The sequence below is a fragment of the Sturnus vulgaris genome, chromosome 2 (genome assembly GCF_052056855.1).
Source record: "Sturnus vulgaris isolate bStuVul1 chromosome 2, bStuVul1.hap1, whole genome shotgun sequence".
Classification (NCBI taxonomy): Eukaryota; Metazoa; Chordata; class Aves; order Passeriformes; family Sturnidae; genus Sturnus; species Sturnus vulgaris.
In genome coordinates this window covers 68965598-68990183 of record NC_142244.1, presented here as the reverse complement: position 1 = coordinate 68990183, position 24586 = coordinate 68965598, and the positions used below count along the sequence as shown (strand labels likewise).

The 24586-nt window shown below is 36.6% G+C and overlaps 1 long non-coding RNA gene across 2 annotated transcripts in view; it reads right to left on the bottom strand.

Annotated features, from left to right (window-relative positions):
- Window positions 1-10543: 10543 nt before the first annotated feature.
- Window positions 10544-24586, bottom strand: part of LOC148224835 (uncharacterized) — a 170839-nt gene continuing 156796 nt past the window's right edge. Inside the window, exons 5-8 of one of the 2 annotated variants that reach the window (XR_015801534.1) lie at window positions 24339-24449; window positions 23620-23811; window positions 16109-16197; window positions 10544-14334 (exon numbers count right to left, since the gene is read on the bottom strand). This is a non-coding gene — a long non-coding RNA (uncharacterized LOC148224835). Of the gene's footprint in view, window positions 14335-16108; window positions 16198-21303; window positions 23812-24338; window positions 24450-24586 lie in introns of those variants that run through there. The other variant, XR_015801533.1, reaches the window with a different exon arrangement.

Sequence of the window (24586 nt, the reverse complement as noted above, 5' to 3'; positions counted from 1 at the left end):
CCTTTGCATGCAAGAATTGAGTTCTCTGCTATCAATGCACATTAGGTATGTATGACAAAATTAATGAATAGCACAACATATTTATGTGTGTATATAAATAAAATGCAGCTGTGTGAGAAACTGAAAGTGATGTGGCCAAGTACAGGAATTACTCAGACCTTGATAACAGGTTTCTGTTTTTCAAAACAAACCCAGAAAGCAAACAAAAAATACTTGCTGGCATTCTTACATATTTTGTCTCCCGTTATCTCTGTTTCAGAAGTTATGAATCAGAAGCCTCTCTGCCCTGACAAAATTACAAAGATGTTTGGATTCCTCGAGCATAGTATTTCCTAAAATAGGAGAAGGATGGAACTTAATACAGAAATTTATAGATAGAAAATTAGGTGTACGTGAGTCCATTTGCTGACAGTTCTATAGCTTTTTTCATCTGCAGGATATTTATTTTATGTGGTGCTTTTTTTTTGTTATGATGAAGCTCCATTGCCTCTTTTTTGAAATAGATTTTCTCTCCTATGTTTTGACCTCTAATGACTACAGATATTTTTGGACAAACTGTCCCATCTGTTACCTACTTACACTATATAAGCCCAGCTAAATTTTTACAAACCAAACCAGCTCCTTAATTCTGAAGTTTAACTTCATCAGACTTCCATAATCTAAAATTAGAACCCACGGATAGCTACAGGCTGAACTTGAAATAGAAATTTCACATAGAAATTGAATTTTGGAAGGTTTCGGGTTTCATTGTCCAGGATTAATTTGTCTAAAAGTTAATTAATTTGCCACTAAATGAAGGATGGATTTTGAAGATAGCTGGATCCCTACATGTGGGATCCAAAGGCTTCCTGGTCTGATTCCGAGTCTGGTGGAAGCAATCATTAAAATATGTTTCTTTTACAATCTCAGTGGCTGACCTTTAAACCAAAGGTGTAATACCTCTCTGGAGTGTAGTGGCTATCCTGAAATACCTCTCCAACTACATATCCTGCTCCATAGTTGGATTAATGCAACTGTCTGGTATTGTATGAAATCATACAAACAACTAAAGGTGTTAACCACCTCCCCAGGCTTCATGTGTCAGAGGTACTGAGGCTAGGTATGCAGTGTCCCTGAATCCCGCCTGTCATCAGGACCTCCATTAAAGAATGACAGGGGATAATCAGTATTAAAAGTCCTATTAAAGATGATAGGGTAAAGACACTCCAAATAATGCCTAGGCGTATGTGTCACTGCTTTTGATGAAACCATTATACAAAAAAAAATTAAATAAATCTGTGCACCTATATGTGTCAAGTTCAAAATAATCAGGTGGAGAAAAATATCTGATATTTTTAATGGTTTTTCTTAAAAAGAATGTCCATGGCACAATAGCGTGCATATTATATTTTAAAGATGCAGATGCTTATTTCCTTTTCATTATATTTATTTCTCCTTTACAAGTTATGTTCTAATGTCAAGGTTGGTATTATCCCCCAAATCAAAATAACTAAGCTATCATCTCAAGGAAGAACAATGACTTTTAACCAAATGGAATTAACAAAAACAAACAAAAAAGCATCAAAAAAACCAAATACAAAAAAACACCAAGGAAAAATTCAAAAATCACTTCAGGCTATGATTGTCCTTACTTTTAAGTTATATCAAATAAATAAACAGAGGAAATTCAACAAAACTAAAACCACTGAATCTCCCTAATGATATGAGAATTTCTACTTTTTTCAAGGAAATCTTACTTACTTTAAAGGTCAAGTAAACAGAAAGAATCAGCAATGCTGATTGGTATTGATATTCAAATAGCTTTGATCTCTGCCCCACTATGAGATCCCTCACAATATAAATGGAAGCTATGAGAAACAATGACAATATAATTAACATGTATTCTAAAAGATCTGTGAGTATCATATCTAGGGCTTCAATTGAAACAACTATAATTTTATACCTTTGTTGATTTGAATAACTCAATATCATATTCAATTCTGGAATAAATAGACATGACTCATTGAAGTTAATATATCTGCCTTTGGAACTAATATGGTCCTCTGTAACAGACTATGCATAAAATATGATGGCAACATTTAGAGAAACCGGAGATCACTGTTATTACTTTTTTATTGAGTCTGAAGAAAACAATTCATCAAATATTTTACCAGATGCCGATTCTTGTATGTACTTTAAGTATTTGTTACATATTTTGGGTGTGTGCTATTCAGTGCATGTCTTCAAAAAGAGCATTTATAGCCTTGTTGATCCAGGCTTTGCATAATGGCATATGAGCTCTTGTAGAGCATCATCCTCACTGTTCAGAAAGTTACTTCTTTGAGTATTATATCTCCAAATTATACTAGCATTAGAGAGAGATTGTTTTTATGAGCGGAAGTTAGGATATCACTCATATTAATTGGCCACTCATAAAGCCATGAATTGATGAAACCAACCACAGTTCCAAGGGGAATTCTATGGTAATGGATTTTAAGAAGACTTCTGATTCTGGGACTTATATTAGCCCCAGAATTCACTCAGTAGCTGCTCAGAGATTGCTGCACTGCTTGGTATTTTCCTAATTGCAGCAGTGCTTGCCACTTTCAATGCAGTTTTTGCAGTTTACAAACTGTGGTCAGTTTGTCAATCCAGATGGAAAGCAACAGGCCACGTGAGTTATGAATGTCAAACAACTAGTTCTGCCTTTGCTCTGGTGGCAGTTCACCTCTGAAAACTTGTCCATTTTACTTGGTCCTCAGTGCACCTAAGATCTCCAGATCCCCGAGACCAGGCATTCAGATTTAATCTACCCACATAGCGCAGGTAAAACAGAAATCACCATAAAATTAAACTCACAAGGAGAGTAATGCCAAACTCCTAAGAAAATAGGTTTTGTTGGACAAGACCAGGGAATCAAGACTAGTGGTTAAAGCTCTAAAGACTATTTCTGTGTGAGATAGTTATGAAATAAAATACTTCAACAGTCTAACAAGTGATTCAGTGCCTAATTATTAGATTAGACTGATGTTACCTCTTTCAGACATCTGAAACCCATATTTGTGATGGTAACCTAGTTTTTACTTAAAAAACATCATGTTTCTTTTAGGACATATATATCCAGTAGCTAGGGAACTTCCTGACCAGATGAAAGATATCACCCTTGTCTGCCTTGTGCCATAGCAAAGATCTCTATTCCTCTGCGTAAATTCTCTCTCTCAACAGTGAGAGTGCAAAGAAAACTGTACAGCTTCTGCAAGAGGAAGAAGAGTATCATCAGGATACTGTATAGGCTGGAAAATAAAGCATATGCTTAGCTCATATATAAATGTGTTATAGTATAGCACATATATACATCTGTTATAGTTCTGACTTAGCGACTAGCTAGTCTATGGCAGGATGTTTTTCACTGGAACTGGAAACTAAAGTTCCATGGACCACCTATTGACTCTCCTACTCCTGACTATAGTATGCTACACTTCTTATCTTGCCATGGACACTGAGGAAGGGGAATAATTCTTTACTTTCTTCTTAGAGAATTCTGAACACTTGATGATACAAACACGAATAAAAGAGTTTGGAAGTGATTTATGGCCCTTTAATTAAAAAATAGCATTTGTTGAACGAGATTATATATCCTGGGGAAAATTTAAAAGGAACAGATGTGAAAATTCTTTCTTTTTCTCTTCCTCTCCCTTCTTCCCTCTTTTCTTCATTCTCCTCCCCATTTTCCCTGATCTCTTTCTCTCTTTCTTATTAGAACTCTCCATTGTTGTTCAGCTTTTCCTTCAGAGAGCCTTTCACCCCTGAGGCACCAGTAGATTTCAACCTAGGAATACACAGTAATTTATTTCTGTTTACTATCTCCTGAATAATGCACTGATTCCTAATCAGGTGCAGTGTTAATCCATTTTCTAAAGAATAGGTGTCTTCCTTCATAAGGAGCCATTCATAATTGACACTGTTGACTATAATAAAGATAAAATTATTCTAAGTACTAGAATTACATTTCTCAGCTCTGGCTTGAACTATATCAGAAGTAGCAGCCCTATTCTTGATTAGGATAAGAAACCATGCATCTACTAAAATAAGAAAAAGGGCTTATTAAATTAGTCTCAAAATCTCTGTGCTAAGTTTGATCCACTGCAGAGAGACCTGTATCTTCTTATAGTTGAGCATGTACGAAGGATGACTGTAAATCATCAAGTGTTGAAAGTTGGGGCATACCCTTGATTAATGAAGTGGATGGCATGATGCCTCTTGAGCCGTGGAACAGAGTGCCATAATTTGTGTGCTTCTACATTTTTACGTACTGGAGTTGACTCTGACACTTTAACTTTTAGCATGCCAATTAAAGCCTAAGTTTTATACCACTTAAATAGCTGTCTTCAACTTTAACGCAATAATTTATCTTCTACTGGTGAATGGAACAATAAAAGGAAAAATAAAAGTGTGAAAAGTAACAAAATTAACTCTAATTTGCTTATAGAGTTACTATCATAGGTAAAAGCAGTCTTTCCACCCACCTACAATAAAACATGTTGGACTTTCAGAAAATTCTGTTCTTTTGTAATATGACCAAAGCAAAGAAAAACCAAACCAAAACCAACAAACAAAATACTTGCACAGAAAATCTGTAAAGACATAAACCTTTATTATCCCTATTGTTCAGTTACCATAAGCTGACCTAAACTCTTATTGCCATGAAAATACTTTGTGTAAAGATATTTGACTTACTAGGGCTTCTGCTGAAACTTGCCTAAGCATCCTAGTAGAACTTACGTTTTTAAGGAGAGTAGAAATTTCATTAAGAGGTATCTGTAAAGATGTGTTTCTCTCTCTCCACTCTTCTCCCACAACTTTTCACATCAAATATTTGTGAGTTTACCTGTTTTGATAAAATAAACATTGACATAAATCTATTAGTAACTATAAAATTACACTGGACTAGATGTGTGTCAATATCTAGGACCTGCAGCTTGCAAAAACTGCAAGTAAATTTCTATCTCAACTGAAAATAACATACCAGTGTATGGCTCACAGATGTAACTAATGTGTTTTGGCTATCTAATGTTGGTATTTTTATTTTTGTAGTCCCAAGCATTTTCTTATTTGCAATATTATATATTATTTCTTATTTAAATTCTGTTTGCATCTAATTTTTTGAGTAACTAAGGTAGATCGGTATGGGAAATTTGAACTGATAATCATAGGGTCATAGAATATTTTGCATTGGAGATGGTCTTTAAAGTTCACCTAGTACAACCTTCCTACAGTGAACAGAGACATCTTCAATTTCATCAGGTTTTTCAGCACTCTGTCCAACCTGACTTTGAATATTTCCAGGGGTGGTACATATACCACCTCTCTGGTCAGCCTGTTTCAGTGTTTCACCACCTTCATCATAAAAGAAATATTCTCCATTAGTCTAAATCTATCCTCATTTAGTTTAAAAGCATTGCCATTTATCCTCTTGCAACAGGACCTCCTAAAATGTTTGTCCCTATCTTTCCTATAGATCCCCTCTAAGAATTGGAAGTGTGCAATAAGGTTGTTCTGGAGCCTTCTCTTCTCCAGACTGAACAACCCCGTTTCTCTCAGTCTGGCTCCATAGAAGAGGAGCTCCATTACCCTGATCACTTGTTTTGGCTTTGCTCTGGATCCAGTTCAACAGGTCCATGTGCTCCTTATATTGAGGACCCCAGAGCTGGATGCAGTACTCCGGGTGAGGTCGCACGAGCTTGGAGCAGAAGGGCAGCATCACCTCCCCTGACCTGCTAGTCATGCTTCTTTTGATGCAGCCAGGGTACAATTTGCTGTCTGGATTCATGTCCAGATTTTTCATCCACCAATATTCCTCAAGCTCTTCTCCCTTTATCTCCAGCCTGTATTGGCCCTGGGAGTTGCACTGATCCAGGAGCAGAATCTTGCACTTGGCCTAATTGAAACTCATGAAGTTCACACAGATCCAACTCTGAAGCTCCTCGAGCTCAATAAATGCATGATATTCACATATTCTTTGTAAATGTAATTTTTTATTTCACTATAACATTAATGATGTTTTATGCTATGTCTTACTATAAATCTCTTTTACAAACTTTATTTAGTTTACAGTGTGCGATTTGATAACTGTTTGACTTCTTCATTTCAATGAAGGCATATATGAGTTCTGAGATGCTTTTTATTGTTATTATATATGCTTTTATCACCTAGTTAGTAGCAATAGCTTCTTTGCTAAATTTTGTGGTATATATTATATTCCATAAAGAATTTCCATTTCTTCTGCTCTTCATGTAAATGAAAATGGCTTTGAAATATTATAGTTGGGAGAAGATATTGTCAGATTTATATTTTCAGTTATGGGTTTCCTCCATTCCTATTTTTAAAGTTTTGTGTTTGGGATTTTTCTTAATTTATATATAATAATTGAAATACCAGGAAAGACAAGGAGTTCACGTGGTATATAGCAGCCTGTGTCTGAGAGGGACACATACAAGATGCCTTCAAAGAAGCTTCAAAACCATATCAGAGGGCAACAATAGAATTACATACATTTGAATGGTGAAGCCTCTGTCTGGTTTGTGCCCTAAGACACACCTTTCTATTTGTTTCTTTCTGTAAAGGGTCTTCTAATGCTCAAAGAAGGCTGGCAAAAGTCACTGCATCAAAGAGTCAAAATTAAGCTGTAAAAGTATTATCCTCAGTCCTCCAAGTATATCCAGGAATTTTCGATGAAAATGGTTTTTGAAATCTCCTGTATAATAGAGACTAAGAAATACCTGCTGTGTAATGGAAGGCAGTAGAAGGCTCATCTATCTCTTCATAGAAAATTCAATGGTCAGGAAATGTCATTACAGTACAACACAGTGAGTTGTTTCTTCAAACAGTTAGTTGTATAAAATTGTCTGTCTCTTTAGCCATTTTATCTTTTCTGTCTTTTTACCCTTGTGTTGTTGTCTTCATTTATCATCACTTTCATCATTCCCTGAGACTTCGGGATTTTTCTTTTCACTCACAAAATGTCTTCATCATTCCTGTGTTAGTCTTTAACATCTAGCAATTGTTTTCTTACCCTCTTTCAGTCATTGTAATGAACAGAAACATACTTTAGCTGCACATAGATCAAATCTATTAGAGGTTTGTTTTGAAAGTATTTTGAAAACCACTGTAGAAATGCTGCTAAGTGTAGAGAATAGAAAATCCTTAACCTTCACAGAGCTTACCAGGTGCACAACTTTCACACCCAGCTCATTTCACTCACTAACAAAATAGTACCCTTGTTGCATGTTTCCTTTTATTGTCTTTAAGGGGATCGAATCTATCACCATAAATCTTAAATATCTCCAAAACTACAAGCAAAAATACATAAATATATGTAACAGATGCAGAATTGCCTCCTGGGATGCATGTATTATGCATACAGAACTGTCATAGCATCCCTCATACAATCACATTTTTTCCTCTGCTCATGGTCTTTACACCTACCTCATTTTGACAATGAGCCTGGAAGTAATATGGATACTAAAATGTAACTAACACCATAAAAACACATTTGCTACTTTTTGGAATTTGCTTATTTATGCAAATACAGAATCAAAGAAATCCATCTAGATTAGAAAAAGCAGCAACCACATAAAATAATTTCCTTTTTTAACCAAATTACTGGAAACAGAGCTATGATTTTCAAGAAGAAATTGTCTTTTGAACAAATTAAGAAACTAAGTTTAATCCACATAGCACAATTTTACTTTTTTCTTTTTTAATATTTTCCCTCTTACTTTGGAAGAGAGAAAAATAACTTCGGTTTTGGTTTTTTTAAAAGATGTCTCTGTCTAAATTTGCCAATAATATTGTAAGTGGGTCATACTGATCCCTGATCTAGTTCAAAGTCTTAACCTTTTTAGCTGAAAAGTGGTAGATCTTCTAATTCAGGAGTAAAATATTTTGATGATTTTTTTTTCTTATTTTTTTCCTAATTCAAGCGCAAATTCTTTTTGATATTTTTTCTACTTAGTACTGGTAAACTCTACTCAGCACTGGCAAGGTCACACTTGGGGTACTGTGCTTAGAGATATGGAGGCATTGGAGAGGGTTCAGTGAAGGACCAAGAAGATGATGAAGGGACTAGAGCATCTTTCCCATGAGGAAGGCGTGAGAGAGCTGGGCCTGTTTGGCCTGAAGAAATTGGGAAGGGAAACTTATCAATGTACATAAATACCTGAGCGAATAAAGGGTGCAAGAAGGACAGAGCCAGGCTTGTTTCAGTGCCCAGTCATAGGACAAGAGGTGACAGGCACACACTGAACTACTGGCTCTAGGTCATCCTGCTCAAGCTGGGGAGTTGGACAAGATGATCTCCAGAGAAACATTCCCTGAAGTTTCAATGTTTTTGTAGTGTCTTTGAGAATGTTTCCCCTTTTCATATTTAACAGAAATAAGCACAGAGATAACGTTTTACGTTTAAAAGCAAAATAAAATGCATTGATTTGGTGATCTTGCATAGAGCTTAATGAATGACACAAGTTGCTTTGGGCTTTGTCAAACTCTCAGATGGATGGTCAAAGATTTTTTGATCTCATATCAGTTACATGTTTCAATAAAGTCTACTACATTAGGTAGGATATTACATATCACCGAATGAGTGGTAGATGAGCAATAACAAAAGTTATTCAATAAGTTCAGGAGGTAAATGCATTACTTGTTTTATGGCTTTATTTCTTTCCACTATATCAGACAAAGTGACTGAACATGACTGCCTGTGTCTTTGCAGATTCATAATGTGTGTCACAAGAGACACAGATACTGCCCTCAATATTTTTATTTTTAATTCTAATTGATTTCCAAAGACATATAAAAGTAAAAAGATTTTGAGGACAGCTCTGTTAATAAATGCACACACACACTGCAGCCCTTCATATCAACAGGATTAATAAATTGTTTTAAAAAGTGTACAAAGAAATTATAACACTTTTAGCAAACCATTTCTAAGTAATGTTTCAAATTTTTTTATTGTATTGCATTTATAGTAATGTGTACTGCATTCAGATTAGCTATGTTTAATATTGCAACTCTTCTTCTACCAAACCTTTCCTCCTAAGTATGTGATATGAACCATGACATTACAATCTTAAAGCTGTAACAAGAATGAGTTATGTTTGTACTATTTCCCATTCTCATTATATTCTTTGTCACACAATGAATTAATGTTGTGCCATTCTCTGCTCTCATTACAATCTTTTCCTTATGAATGGGGCATCAGAATTTTAATGTCTTCTGTAATCTCTGAGATATAGGAGTGTGTTACACGACTATGACCTTGCTAATATTTTGCCTGGTCATTGGCAGCCTGCACAGTGAGGTGTGCTGAGTGTGAGGTTACACTGAGCAGCCAATCCAGGGGCTTTGGCATGGCCGCTTCCAAGTGTTCCACTAACCTGACATAAAGCCCAGGAACCCAAGTGGGTTAATGCCACTCCTAAGGACTGCTAAAGACAAGGAAGTGCTCATTCTCTTCCTAGGTATGAACAAAGTATCAAGACTTCCGTTTCCACAAATTATGAAGCACTTACAAGAATTATAATATGCAAGCTTTTTGCTAGTGCTTTCATTCTTCTTTTGTTTTTGTATTTTTCAGGGGTTTAAAAACTGTTGTGTATTGCTTCCATATTAAAAAAGAAATTAAACTGAGGCTTCTAAATTTCTGTTGGTCTTAAGTTAAAAGCAGTTGGAAGATAGTAGTTTAACAACTTTCTGATGCACTGAGTATCTGCGGCACTGAGCATGTGGCAGACAAATTGGAAACTGCATTTATTAAGTCCTCCTTTTCCAATTTTAAAACCCTGAAACAGTGTATATCCACTTTCCACAACCTGTGCTTTTAGCTAAAGTTCGGAATATTTCCAGTTCTGTATTTAAATGACTTCTTGTCATTTTAGAGTCTCATTTGATAGAGTTTTGTACTATTAGTTTTAAAAAAATCTTTATATTTAAATCATAACAAAGTCTGATATAAGTCAGTACATATTGCAGAAACATGGAAAAATAGAATATAAATTATAAAAAGGATTCATGTTTATCAAATATGCTTTTCATGTTATTTGATTCTTGAAAGCATTTTCCAGTTTACCCAACATAAATTATATATATGATAATGAATAAATATGGATTTTAATTTAATTTTTTTTATCCTACCGTAATAAAAACATGTTCATAGCCTTAAGGAGCTGCTATTAAAAGTTGTTTTGTGATAAAAAATCTGAATCAGTTAGGAAAATGTTAATACTGGCATGTTGAATATGATGACAAGTAAATTGGCATATGTCAGTCAGCACCATGTTGAAATAAAGCCAGTAACTTAAGTCTTTTTGGGAGAGTATAATTTTCCATTTAACAGAAAAGCAACTGTAAGCAATAAACAGTGTTTGACTTAGGTGCTGCTGAAACCCATAACTACTAAATCACAACCCACCCATCAGTCTGAGATACTAAGGAGGTTGCTTTGGTTAGGAAATTGTCATCAAGAATTGTGCACAACCACTGTGACCTTACAGAGACTGTGGGAATGAGAACACTCACAGGAGCCTAAGAGATTTGCTGAGCAGCAAAGGGTATCTTGCACACAGAATTCCTTACCTGTAGTCCAGCTCTATTTTCTGTCCTGAGGTGGTATTTGAGTGCTATAAGAAACACTGATCAGTGGTTCATACGCACAGATTCTTTATTTAATTGCTTTTTCTTTGTTTCTTTGGAATTCATCAGTGCACATTCTCAGCATTGCACAAATTTTAAATTAATTTATCATCGTAATATTTCCAGTAAAGTAAAGATATATGTTAGAGCTTGCAAACTGAATTTAGATAAAATGACTTGACCTGTTTGGCCTAGCAGTAACATCATTAACTTTCATTAACTCACACAGTCAGGTGTGTGAAGGAAAAGCCAGGATCTGGAACCTAATCAATGGCCAGTTAGGAACATGGGCTCTAGTGGGCAGTGTTATTTTTGTTATTGTTAGAGGATTTTAGGAAAACTCCTTTGTCAAAATTTAGTGTGGAGCAGAGAATGCACTGAAGAACTTCTCTACTGCTCTTGCAGGCCAAAGAGCCAAACGTGTCCTGGGCTGCATCCAAAGCAGCGTGGGCAGCAGGGCAGGGAGGGGATTCTGCCCCTCTGCTCTGTCTGTGAGACCCCACCTGCAGGGCTGCATCAGCTCTGGGGTCCCAGCACAGGAAGGACATGGACCTGCTGGAGTGAGCCCAGACGAGGCCACCAAGATGTTTAGAGGGATGGAACAGCTCGCCTATGATGAAAAGCTGTGAGAATTTGGAGTATTCAGCTTGGAGAAGAGAGCTAATTGAGGCCTTTCAATGCCTAAAGGTGACCTACAACAATTGGAGAGGGACTGTTTACAGAGGTAGGTAGTTACAGGACAAGGGGGAATAGCTTTAAACTGAGAGTAGGTTTATAATGGATACTATGAAGAAATTCTTTACTGTGACGGTGGCTAGGCACTGGAACAGATTACTCAGAGAAGTTGTGGATGCCCATCCCTGGAAATGTTCAAGGCCAGGTTGGATGGACCAATGAGCATCCTGGTTTACTGGAAGGTTCCTTGCTCATGGCAGGAGGATTTGAACTAGATTATATTTAAGGTCCCTTCCAGCTCAAACTATTCTATGATTCTATGATACTGGAAGAATCTGAGAAGGTCCCTTTTGAATTATCTCAGCAGGTGTATATTTTGGAAAGTCAATGGGCTCTATCTATGCTGTATAGTCCTTTAAGAATAAGCTACAAATTAGTAAGAACTTCCACTCTATGGCTGCATTATTATGGTGTCTTGGGAAGGTGTAATCAGGAAACCAAACCTATCACTTGAATTTTCTGGGAAGAAATGGGAGGGATTGCACTGTGACACAATATCACAAAACAATATTGCAGATTTATTAGTTTCTGCGAGAGGCAGAAACTTATAGGGCAATGGCCTTCATATATTAGCTCATTTTTTTCCTAAATTAATATCTTTACATGTACGTAAATAATTTTTTTCTTTCTCTTTTTGCATTTTTGGTGTCTACTTACATGCTTGTCCTTTGCATTTAAATTGGATGTTCCTGTCGGCATTTAATTACTAACAAATGCAACTGTGTAACAAAGTCAAGTGAGGAATATGTGTCAAGTTTTAAATTTCTCTTTAGAGACTTGACTTAATTTGATTTGGGTAATGTAGTTAGGCAAAATGAAGTTTACATAACATTAATTCTGTCCCAGAACAGTGGTGCCCACAACTTGTGTGAGAAGGAAAGTTCATGTGTTTTGAACTTTGAAGCAATTTTGAGGTTAAACCTCAGATTCTGAGGTTGTCTCCCATTGTGTTAAATGCATTAAGGTAGATGTTAGGTAATTACTTCAGTTTCCAAAACTTTGTGTGGCTACTTTCCTCCAAGGAAAACATAGGTTGGTTTTATGCATTAAAAAGGGTTGATTCCATACAACGTGTGCAATAGTTCAAAAATATATGAAAGCAATGGCTAAAAATGAAGTCAAGCTCTTAAATTACTAAACAAAGGCATTTTTGCATTCTAAAGTCTCTTTTTACATAAGGATTTTAACTTCCATGATTGATGACCTTCTTTCTCCTTCATCTTTTTCATCTGATAGCCTCTGACTTTCTGAACTTGAACAGAAGAATAAATGCTGATTTTGAAAGAAAATGGGAAGAAGTACGAAAGTATATATAAATGGAATTTGTTGCCAGATGTCAAAAGACTGGACTGACTGGAGAAAAAAGACCTGACCCAGGGTACATGACATGACTACAAAACCAAGTTTGTTTGTTTATTGTTTTCTACCAGATTCCATTGCACACTCTCTTCCTTTTTTATTTTTAATAACATTAAGAAATCAAATTTTTTATTTATCTGAAGGATTTGTATTTACTTATGCTTACTTCAAATCAATACCACAAATTAAGCTTCTGCAAAATATATCATCTCAGGGGAAAAAAAAAGGTGAAGGGCTACAAACAGCTATAAGTAATCTTGGCATTCTTGCTGATAAAAATAAACGCCTGCTTAGTTTAGAAAGTTCTACATTAAGCCCAGCAGTATATAAAAAATTAATTGACATGACTGCTGGTGAAGTATAGGTCTTACCAGTTTCATCTGTTCATTTCTGAGTTAGCCAACTGTATAGCAGCAGAAGACTCTGAAAGGCTTTGCAAATTTTGCGCATATGAGCTGTAAATTTTGATAGAGTGAAAAAACATAGAAGTTTCCTTATTAATTTTTAGCCTGCTTCAGGCAAAAGGTTTTATAAACGAATACATTTGATTCTGTTCTGAATGCATATAGAATATATGATATATAGGCTATATCATATATGAATTATTAATTTGTGTGTGTATATATATGTAACCTTTGTATTTCAGAGCCATCAAGTGTTTTAGGCTCTCTACTTCATAGTGACTTCTTTGAGCTACAAGGTCTCTCACTTCCAATGTTAAAAAAAATTCTACATTAAGTTTCCATACAGTGATAAATTGTCTGATATTCTCTGAAAGTGAAAATTCTTGCAAAACCAAAGACCAAGATGCAGCCACCTCTGGTTAGAAGTACACTAATACTGCACTTCTCAACATTTTAGGGTGTGAAGTGAAACAATAGCTCTTATTCAGCTGAAATTGTGAGGGGAATTTAGATAAGCAGAAGGTAATTATACAGGTTAGAATTTGGCCATAACACAGGAGCTGACACCTCCTATCAAGAGGTATGTAATCACATTATGTGATTTTCTCAAGAAACACTATACAGAGCAGTGCTAATTTTCAGTGCTCTTGTGAACAGCATTTCGCAATATGTGTTATTTTTGAAACTCCATGAAAATTCTCTGTAACTGCTTTAAAGACGTTTCCCCTGGTGCAGAGATTTTTTTTTTAAAGAATGTGTTCTGAAAAGCACTGACAGCGTCTTCAGCCGAAGAGCCAGGATTGTCAGCCATTGATGCAAAAACCTGAATCTGCTTTGACACCCCAGAATAAGCTTCTGGCAATGTTATGTCTTTCTTTTAGATGTTTGGATAAATCACACAGCTCAGAAGCTGCATCATACATTATGCCTAAGTTATAAACAAATGTTGCTGAGGTAAGGATATTTCTCAGTCCAATGTACTGAATCTCTAGACATCTCTTAGCTGCCTCAGGGAAATGTTTGCTCAAGGCTTGGCTGTGTGTTCCAAGTGGTTCCAGGAGACCAAACCAAACAGATGTCTGTATTGATGCTCACTCCTTTCTTAAGCACCTGCGTTTTTCCACCAGTAGCACAGTGTTTGGAGTAGCTGTGATCCAGAGGAGATACACTAGAAAAGAGAAAGAGAGAATTTGTGCTGATCAGTGGTGCTAACCTCAGTAGGGCTTGTGATCATGGCAAGTGAGGACTTTCTTTCCCAGTGGCTGTCCTTATATGATACTTGATTGCTGCAGGTTCCTCCCTTTATGTGGTTTGTGGTTGCTGGCAGCTGACCTGGGCTGAACAGAGGATCCTCTTGGATAGAGTGGCATTGTTGAAATATTCACGAACTTTGTAACAGGCTTGCTTCACTACCTAATGACTATTTAACCTTTCAATTTGCTTATGCAGAGCATTATGTGTTTTTTTCTGTTGGGTTCTATAAGGCCCAAAGCTTCAGGGTCTGCACCTAGGCAGGAGAAGAGACTTGATGAAGATTGTACTGGAAGAGTCCCGTGATAAAACCACTGTGAAGGAAGATTGCCAGGGCAGCCAGCAGACAACATGGGAAAGAGATGTGAAATCTTAATTTTCTTCTAATTTAAGGGCCTTTTCACAGTCTTGAAAAGCATATGTACATGAAACCAGCAATAGGTACAAAACTAGCCGCCCTGTTAGGACATCTAGTTCTTCTTTGTTTGTTTGTTGGTTTTGTTTCGTGGGGTTGTTTGTGGTTTTTTTGTAGTATGGTATTTATTCCCTCTAATTCAGAGTATTTAAAAGTTGGATTTTTCCATATTTGATGGACAAAGAATCGCTGGAAGATGATTCATCTCACTTTGCATGTGCTGCATCTGCAGAGAACTGTGTTTTGGATGTTTTTTTCTGTTCACTGCAAGAGGACATTTAGACTAATCTATTCATGTCGTCTTCAACTCTTAAATGGTTACAGTTATACACTATGAGAAGCACTTACAGACAATTGAATCACTATTTTAGTTTTTTTTAAAAAAGTGTTATAGTGCTTCCCATGTATATATGATAATCAGACTGTTAAAATATCATCCATGATACAGAGGATTTATGCTTTAAGATCTCTCTGTTCCAGAGTGCTGCAACTCATGTCTCCCAGTCAGGTAAATTGCACCACTGGTGCCTGAGTCAAATCCCTCTCAGCCAACAATTGCCAAATACTAAACTCCTTAGGAACTCTGAGTTCACATGCTCCAATTTAGGTGATACCATAACCTCAAATGACACAAAGCATGTTAACTGATATACCCCCATTCATCTACTAGTTTGGTTCACCCAGTGTGTGACACTGGATTTAACATTCCCACTTCTTTGACAGATGTCCTACTTCCAGGAGACAGGCAGTGGGTTTTAGAAGTGACAAAAATAATGAAAACTCCAAAGGTGAATTAATGAATGCTTGTGTTCATCTGGCAGATAGCACCTCTAGTGTGTAGCTTTTTTAAAAACCTTTATCAAATGATAGTTGATCTCAAAGGCACAAGAGCACATGTATGTTTCTTGATACAGTAGGTATGGCTGATTTCAGCTTTTAGGGAACCTGGAGAGTATAAAAATTTCTCTTCTAAATTCAGCTGTCTGAATTGGAGGCAAATAGATAGCCAGTATCCATTCTTTCCCAAAAGTAATGGAAAGAACTGGACATGTCCAGAGCAAATCTCCCCAGAGATGATTTATTCACCTTGTTTAGAAATTTATATGGATTATATCACAGGCTGGAAGTACCATTCTCTCTGGATTGACAACAGAGGAAGTTAAGACAGTTCACCTGGGCCAAACACCTAACTTTTTGATGAGTTAAATCACATGAATTTCAACCTCACTTGTGTCTGTTATTTGGTTTCCTTTGAGACAGTGGTTTAGAGACTTACAAGACTGTTTGAAGAATGCAGGCAGGCAAACCAGGCAAATGGCATGAGGACCAAAAGGCAGGTGAGTCAAGAAATAAGAGATGGCAGATCTAGAAAAGGGAAATTAAGAGATCACAGACAGAACATTTTAAACTTAAGTATTTTGCCATTGAAAAGGTAATGGCATTAAGACAACCCTGTAAGACATTAGAATCCCCAAAATAATTGGAAGAGAAACGCTAAAAGAGAAAATAGATATTCAATCCTTTTGCTGGCACTTCTGAATATAAAAAAATATTTGGGCTTCAGGCAGGAAAGATTAGCGTCATCCACTTCCAGATATCCATCTAATGATGTTATAATAAAAATGAGAGGTGTCCTAAATAAAGCCAGGGAATTTCCAGAACTACTCAGACACACTTGACCTTACTTTATGGAATATACTGAGAACAAGTTCAGGAATTCTAAAATAGATCTGAAAATAGACAAATCCTAATGATAGCATGATTTCCTTCCCATATTAAGAGTGGGTAAAAAGATAGATCAGCATAAAAGGTCATGAAAATATTTATGGAGGAGTAAGAAACTTGCTTGCTTTATTTAGGCTTTAATTTAAGCAAATAAGTAAACAATAAACTCATTCAAATCTAGGATTTCTGAGAATGTTCTTTTATTCGGTTTGAGTTGCTTTTGCTGAGTTTGATTGTAGGAAGAAATGGCATAGTACTCTTAAAATCAGATCTGAATTTTACGAGGAATCATAGTGCATCCACTCTCATACAGTGGAGGAAGATGGAAATACATGGAAATATGTAAAGTATCAAAGAACTGGAGTGCTTAGAGATATTTTGAAAAAGTAGACGACAAATGCAATGCATTTATTAATTCGGAAATGGTGGGCACAGCTGAAATTGTCTTGAGTGATTGTTGTAAGTGAAATAAAACCTCAGGTGTTTCCTCAAGTGGAGAGGTGAAAAAAGACGATGCTGGAGAGTAAGATCATATGTAAAAATACAGTGCCAATGGCACAGTTTCAGGTTGGAAAACTGCTGTGCAGCAACTTTTTGTGCATAAAGTTATTAGTAATTAATAAATAAAAAGAAATAATTTGAATGAACTCCTGCTGCAGATCAGCACACAAAAGGAGACAAAGAACTTAAAAATGCAAGCTTAGCTCTTGAGAGACTGTCCAGGACATTTACAAGAACATTAAAAGGAGAGGTAAAAACAATATATGCAATATGTTTATATGAGTCAGGGAATGTCAAAAACAACGCAAAGTGTTTGCTAAGGATACTATGATAAGAGATGCTAACAATTTATGGAGAAAGTAGAGGATACTTGAGGGAAAGATACATCCTACCAGCCTCTGTACCTATCCATAAGCATGCAATACTGTAATCAGAAGGGATTCAATATTTTTACAGCCAGATATTCTTGTTAGCACTGACACTGGGAGTGAAGTCAGGTCGCCGAATTTTATAAATTCCAAATATTATTAGGGGACAGGCATTGCATGAGTCTATATCAGTGTATATGAACTTCAAGTGTAGCCATAAGTCCTGAGAATATTGTACCTCTTCTAGAATCCTGGGGGCTCTCAGACCTCTACTCTCAAAAGAGCTCTATCACATGAAAATTGGCTGAATTGTGTCTTGATAGTTATTCAGTGTGACCTGGGATATAAAACATACTGCTTGTTTCCAGTTTCTTCAGATGAAATCACAGTGGGCTGTTGGAGCATCTTTTCTACTCCAGCCTGAAATCAAGCAGGTGAGCTTAAAATCTGAAGCAGACTTGGAGAAGCCCTCACACAACCTCACAGCAGGGTGGCCCAGGATGTGGCCACAAAAAGCACAGTGGTGCAGCTGAGACTGTGCTTCCTTGCACAAAAAACTCCTCTGAAACAAAACAAAAACCTCTTGGTTGGCTCCATCTCACTTGGGAGGAGGCAGATACCTGCTGAGAGGCAAATCCAGAGCCTGCTCCCCTCCTCCAGGACATGTGCCTGCCTGTTTCCTAATTTGGAGACAACAATGGTAGGTTACTTGAGGTCACACATGCAGAGTAATCACCGAGAAATATTGTGGTGCTGTGGAAGTAGTCCAAAGGAAAAGAAAGAGATCAGTAGATGAAATGCGTGCAAATTTTGGTTTCATATGCACACAAAAAAACCCCAGCACTAAAATATTTTCAGCCAGGGCCTTTATCATGTGAATGACCAACATGAAAATTATGTATGTGACAAATAATTGATGTCATTTTTTTTCTCACATGAAGAAGCATCTTAAAGAATATCAGTGGGGCTTAGGTTCAGTCTTCTATCTAACCTTTAATAATTTGGAAGGTAGTAAATTCAATGAGAGGATTAATTACAAAGATAGAAGAGCAATAAAAGGCATCCTAGAGAGATTAGGATAGAAAACAGTGAAGTCAGTGACATGCTGAGCTGGTGTGAGTTAACAAACAAAATAATCTGAAATACTAAAACCACACAGAAACTGGAAGGATTTCCATGTGGTGAATAAAGCATTATTAAATAGAAATTGACCTGTGATGTGAAGCAATAACAAAAAAATGCCATCCATTTTGGACTGAAGCACCTCACTACACAGTATGAAGAGAGCAGTCCTTTTCACTAGGACTCTGTGTGATCCCATCCACAGTACTGCATTCCTTCCTGGATATCTCCTTATCAGGATTGCAGTTTGGAAAGTGCCAGAGTAATTAGGAAACAAGAAATTGTTGACATTGGTTGGAGGGGAGGAGAATTAATAAACTAAATGTGAAAACTTGCATAACAATGTTTAAAGGAAGAGCATAACACATTGAAAATGCCCTGGAACTGTCAGGGCTGGAAAAGAATTGTCTGATACAAGTCCTGGCACAACTGAGCTAAGGCTGAAAAGAAAAATATAGTAGATAAATGCAGGCAAAATAACCAGGTCTATTTCCTGCCAATTGTCACTATTACGCTATCTTCCAAGTAAAGCTTTTTCACTTGGGACATTAAAAAGTGGATTGGACAGAATTCTCTGAGATGTATTGTTTTATATGACTTAATATATGGTTTCTGTCACTAATATGGGCCAAATATATCAAGACTGCATACAGTTCCAGCTGCTATTAGGAGCAGGTATTCAAGCACAGAATGTGTCTCTGTGATTCTTCTATGGTGTTCTTCAGTGAGATGTCCTTGCATTTACCATTTTCTAGAGATCTTTGGTCTTTTCAATGGCACATAACTGGCTGTAGGAAGCATTTCTAACTGACTTGTATTTAAGGTGAGATTTCTAGCTGAGAAAGTGGGATCATGTTTGAGTATGTACTGTTTCCAACTCACTGGAGTTATTAGCAGTTTATACCCTGTGTTTGGTTAAGAATGTTCTCAGACACTATTCTAAGATGTTATTAATCCTTTTCATTATTGTTTTTAATCATTGTGGGTACACACCATGTGCCAAGAATAGGCTGCAAGGTTTAGTTTCCTTGCCTGATAGTTTAATAATTCTCTCTTGAATAGGAGAACTTGCCTTCAGAAAGATTTATCAGGTTAAAAAAAGGGTTTGATTTAATATTTGAAGATGGAGTTAGCCTCCCGCTGTGCTTTAAGCATTTGAAAACCTGCTGCAAAGTGGCATTTCAAAGACAGCTTAATATTAAATTCAGTTTGCAATATTCATATCTAATTGTTGTAAGACCTGTTGTTCTGTTAATAAGTGGCAGAATAACAGTGTTATTATGTTTGGTTTTCACATGCATTTTTAGACCTTTGTTAAAGGACATTGTTCTTGCAAAGGCTTTCCTCAAAGAAAAGAAAAACATTTACATATACAGTAGATAAACTCCTGCAGCTTCAGAGCAGTCTGGGCGTTTATCATCTTGTGCAGAACTGATTTGAGTGTTATTCTTCTCAGCTATTCTCAGAACACACATTTTATTCTCATTTAAGCATTGGCTAGTTGTGTTATCCAAATCGCTGCATTATGAAAGTAAAATATACAAGAATATGAAATTATATGAATAGGAAAATATGCTATTTTTTATGAACCGTGTGCAATCTTGTCCTCTGTGTTTTCTTCTACAGCAGAGGTAATGTAATAAAGAATTTTATATGACTTCAGCACTGATGTTATTGGGTGATTTAAAACCATTTTCCCACTGTAACTCAGCTGTTCTGCATTTTTAGAGATTGTTTTTACCAATATTACTGAAAATATCAAGAGACGAGCTGCAGAAGTGACATTGGCTACTTGCTTCTGTTGGACGGCTTTTATCTGGCATAAAACTATTAAACATACAGTCATTATGAATCATTAATAGCCTGACAGCAAAGTTGACTGCAGTGGGAAAATCAAGTCAGTTTTATTATTCATTAAGACATTCCTGAAGGAGCTAACTTTTCACAGAAAGAATAGACAATAGAATTATAATATTTCATACTTGTGAATGTGGTCATGTGTTAAACTACTTTGCCTTCTTATAATCAGATTTTTTCAGTTACTTATGCTAATCATTTTGGTTACATTTTTATTGCATGCATTCAGCTTAATTCAGAAACCTGTCTTACAGGATACCGAAGTAATGTCTAATTTTCTTTATAACAGTTACATTATACACACCTTCTTATATTAAATTTTAGTTTCTCAAAGGAATTTTGTAGATTAAAATTAGGCCAATCGTGAATTTAAACCTAGTCTGAAGACAGTGCCTCACATTCCTCTTACACAGGTCTTAGTCTTTCCCAAACAGAAAAAAAATCACAGGTGTTGTACAGAAATACATATTAATGGCTGATGTGCACATTCCAGCAAAGACAAGAGCACTGAGACATTTTATTTCCTTGTTCTCTTTTTTTCTCTTTCATTTTGGCCTCCTTTGATATGGGATAGTATCAGCAGCTCTTAAGTTAGAGCCAGAGAGGTATTGTTGGGGAAGGGTGCTGTAGAGAGATATATGATTCTAATTGTTCTTAGGGTAAAATTTGCAAATTTTCCTCAGATTTGTGAACTTGGCCTAAGTTTTAGAGGTAGTTTGAATACAAGTTCATGAACAATGTTGGTGGAGTTGGCTAAAGCTTTGCTTGCTTATATGATTGAAACCTCCCTCCCCCCAGCTTCTGTGTATTTAAGCCATGTACTCATTCAGCATCCCAATGTCTTCATTTTGCTGTCTTCATCATGGGAATTCCAATACCACACATGAAAAACTGAAAGTCCAATATACGAAGATGTTTTTATATTTTTGGTCATAAACATAGCAGTGGATTTTCCATGCTCACAAAGAGAACACATTGACCTTCACAGATGACATTTTGCCATATCCATGCATACAGAACATGTTTTACTCACAGCTTTTCACGTTTGGACTAGTTGCCAAACTTGGTTGGGAAGATAAGCTTATATGATTGTGCAGAAAGTAAGAACATTCAAAGCTCTGTGTTGTATACTAGTGTCACAGCTTGGGAAATGCAATATTATCCCCAAACTTCTTAGATTGTTCAAGACTGGCATTTGAATATGAAACATATATGAAAACATACGATTCAAAATATCACATGGTAAGAAGGTGCATTCAGAGTAATCACAACTAATATATATAGAGAGTTGTAAGTGCTGACTATCTGTTTGCAAACTTTAGTTCAATCAAACTGTTGTAAAACAACACTTTAATATTGATAAATCTAGGTAAACTTCCAGTCCACATCATTCTTTTTTCACTGGCATTGAGACAGTGCTATTCACAAGCCAAAAAGACAGCACCAAAATAAGAGAAGCGGTACTAAATGAGCACTACAGGAAAGTTAACACATCCTGAGGACAATCTGTCTTCTGGTAGGTCCCAGAAATAGGTTCTGGTGTAGGATCACAGAATTTTTAGGTTGGAAAAGACCTCTAAGATCATTATGTCCAACTGATCACTGTGTCTAGCTGTTAATCCAGCACTGCCAAGCCCACCAATTCATATTTAATGCTACATCTACACATATTTTAAATACCTCCAAGGGATGGGGACTCTGCCACTTCCCTGGATAGTCTGTTCCAATGCTTGACCACTCTTTCAGTGAAGAAATTTTTCCTTAATATGAAACCTAAACTTCCCCTGGCACAACTTGAAGCCATTTCCTCTTGCTGCATCATTTGTTACCTGGGAGAAGAGACTGACCCGTACGTCGCTACAACCTCCTTTCAGCAATTGTAGAGAGTGATAAGGTGTTCCCTGAGACTGCTTTTCTCCAGATTGGACAGCACCAGTTCCCTCAGCCACTCCTCAGGAGTGTGTACCTGGCTACACAAGTGAGTGGAAGATGTGCATGCTGAGAATGGCATGACTTGTTGAAGGCTTTGCTGGAAGGTTAATGATGCCTCAGCCATCAGTGACATTGGGACTGTGGGCCTGACTGGCAGATAGGGTGACAGTACTCTTCACAGTGATTAGAAAGCACATAAAAAGGGAGCAATTGTGAGGGAAGAATATCAATGCTATTTCAGCCATATTCTGTCATTGTTCCATGTGTTTAGGTGAAGAGATTTCACTGTCTCTTACTATTTCAGTGTACCTCAGACAGTTCATCCAGGTCCTTACATTTAATCATGAGCTTTATTCCTTTCATATGTATCTTCAAAGAGTGGTCCATCCCTCTCACTCCTTGCTCACATCTCCTCAGAAAGCTGGTCGGGTTCCTGACCTCTCTGTCTCTCTCTCTCCCTGCTGGCACTTCAAGCCTACCTTTTCTCTTCTTGTAAGTTTATAAAAAACATTTTTTCAGTTAATTACTCCAGCATTCCTGACAACTCGTTCTTAGCAAAGTTCCCTCAAACCTTAACTTGAAAGTACTTTGAGAACTGGTATGTTTAAAACACAAATGTAGGCACATGATATATACTAATCTGTGGAGCAGAATGTAAAACCCCAGAACAAAATCACCACTTTATTGCTGGTGTCATCCGAAGAGTCTATAAATCTGAATTTTATATCTGCAAGACATGAGCAAAACCTGGCCTGTATTTCTTTTTAACATATCTTCATTCTAATCATTCCTAACAGTAACTGCAAGTGTCTCAAACTTGACAGCTAGTTTAGCATTAGACAACAATAGAATATTTCATTTCTGTAAGTTTAGTTATCTTGTTAAAATTCATATTTGCTTGTAAAATACTGAGAAAGGCTTTTAATCATTTGCTGTCAAAATGCCAGGTGGGTTTTTACATCAAGAATTGGTAAAGTCAAGAGATTCTTTTTAAGTATTTTTTTTTTAATGTAAGATATATTTTCATACTGCCTGAAAAAACAATATAACATATTGCTGAAATAGAGAGGGTAGCCTGAAAAATAAAGATACAGCTTGAAGATTTTTGGGGTTTTGCTCTACTCAGCACTTGTGGGTATAGTGGAGCTGAGGTTAAACAAAGTAGACAGGAAGGGTTTCAGGTCTAAGAGAAGAGAACAACTGGAAAGGAGGAGCTGCCTGAGATCAGCTCCTGCAGGAATCACATCAGAGTGAATGTGAGCAGGATGGAAATGGGAGCTACCTTATGCTGCCAGCCATGAACAAAGATGAAAAGTCAGTGAAGGACTAGGGAGGAGGCAGAAGGAGGAGGAGGTGGGAAAGAGCAATGAGTTGAAACATAGTCATCTCTGTTGGCAAAACAATCTTCTCCATAGCATCTTCTCACAGCCCCAGCTGTTTCTCCACTACTGTTCCACTGTTATTGCTTTCAGACCTGTGTTGAGAAAACAGAGAAACTATTTTGTGGTAGCTTTATTCTTAATGATCTGTTATCCATTTGTATTTATAGGCCATCCATGCCCAGGAGCCTTTGGGCACATAACAAAATATAACTAAAACACAGCTTAGTTTTAAAAAAGGCAACATGGCCCAATTAATTCCCCAATTAATTAATTTATTCTACATTGCTTTGAATTTTGGTCTAAGGATTTTATGTAGGACATTAAAAAAAAAAAAGAACAGTTCCACTGACAAGACAGGTAATTATTTTATTCAATGATTTTTCTCAATGCAAAGCTATTAATAGTTGGATCACTAGCGGGGGGCCAAATTCTGCCCTGAGGTAAATCCAGCACCATTTCACCAACTTCAAGGGAATTACTGTTTTACTCGGATCAGAACTGGGCTGTTAAATTATAAGTGCCCAGTTATTCATAGAACTGAACTAAATTATTTTTCTTTCCTTTTTTTCCCCTCCTGTTCTTCAAATATAGAAGTTAGCTCTAAATCACTAAACCAAACCTGAAGTATATAGGTGCAGTTTCTCCTCCAAGGAAAAGAGAAGAAACAGTCTCCCTCTCAATCCCTCTTGATGCATCCACGGACCCCGTTTGTGTCCACATCGTTTTCTCTCTGTAAAAACACATGCAGGGCTTGATAAGACCTCAAATAAAGTTCACATTGTCAGAAAACAAATGACATATGTAAGGTAAGAGGACAAAGGAAAGGCAAACATATTCAAATATTTAATGTACAAGGCTGCACATCTT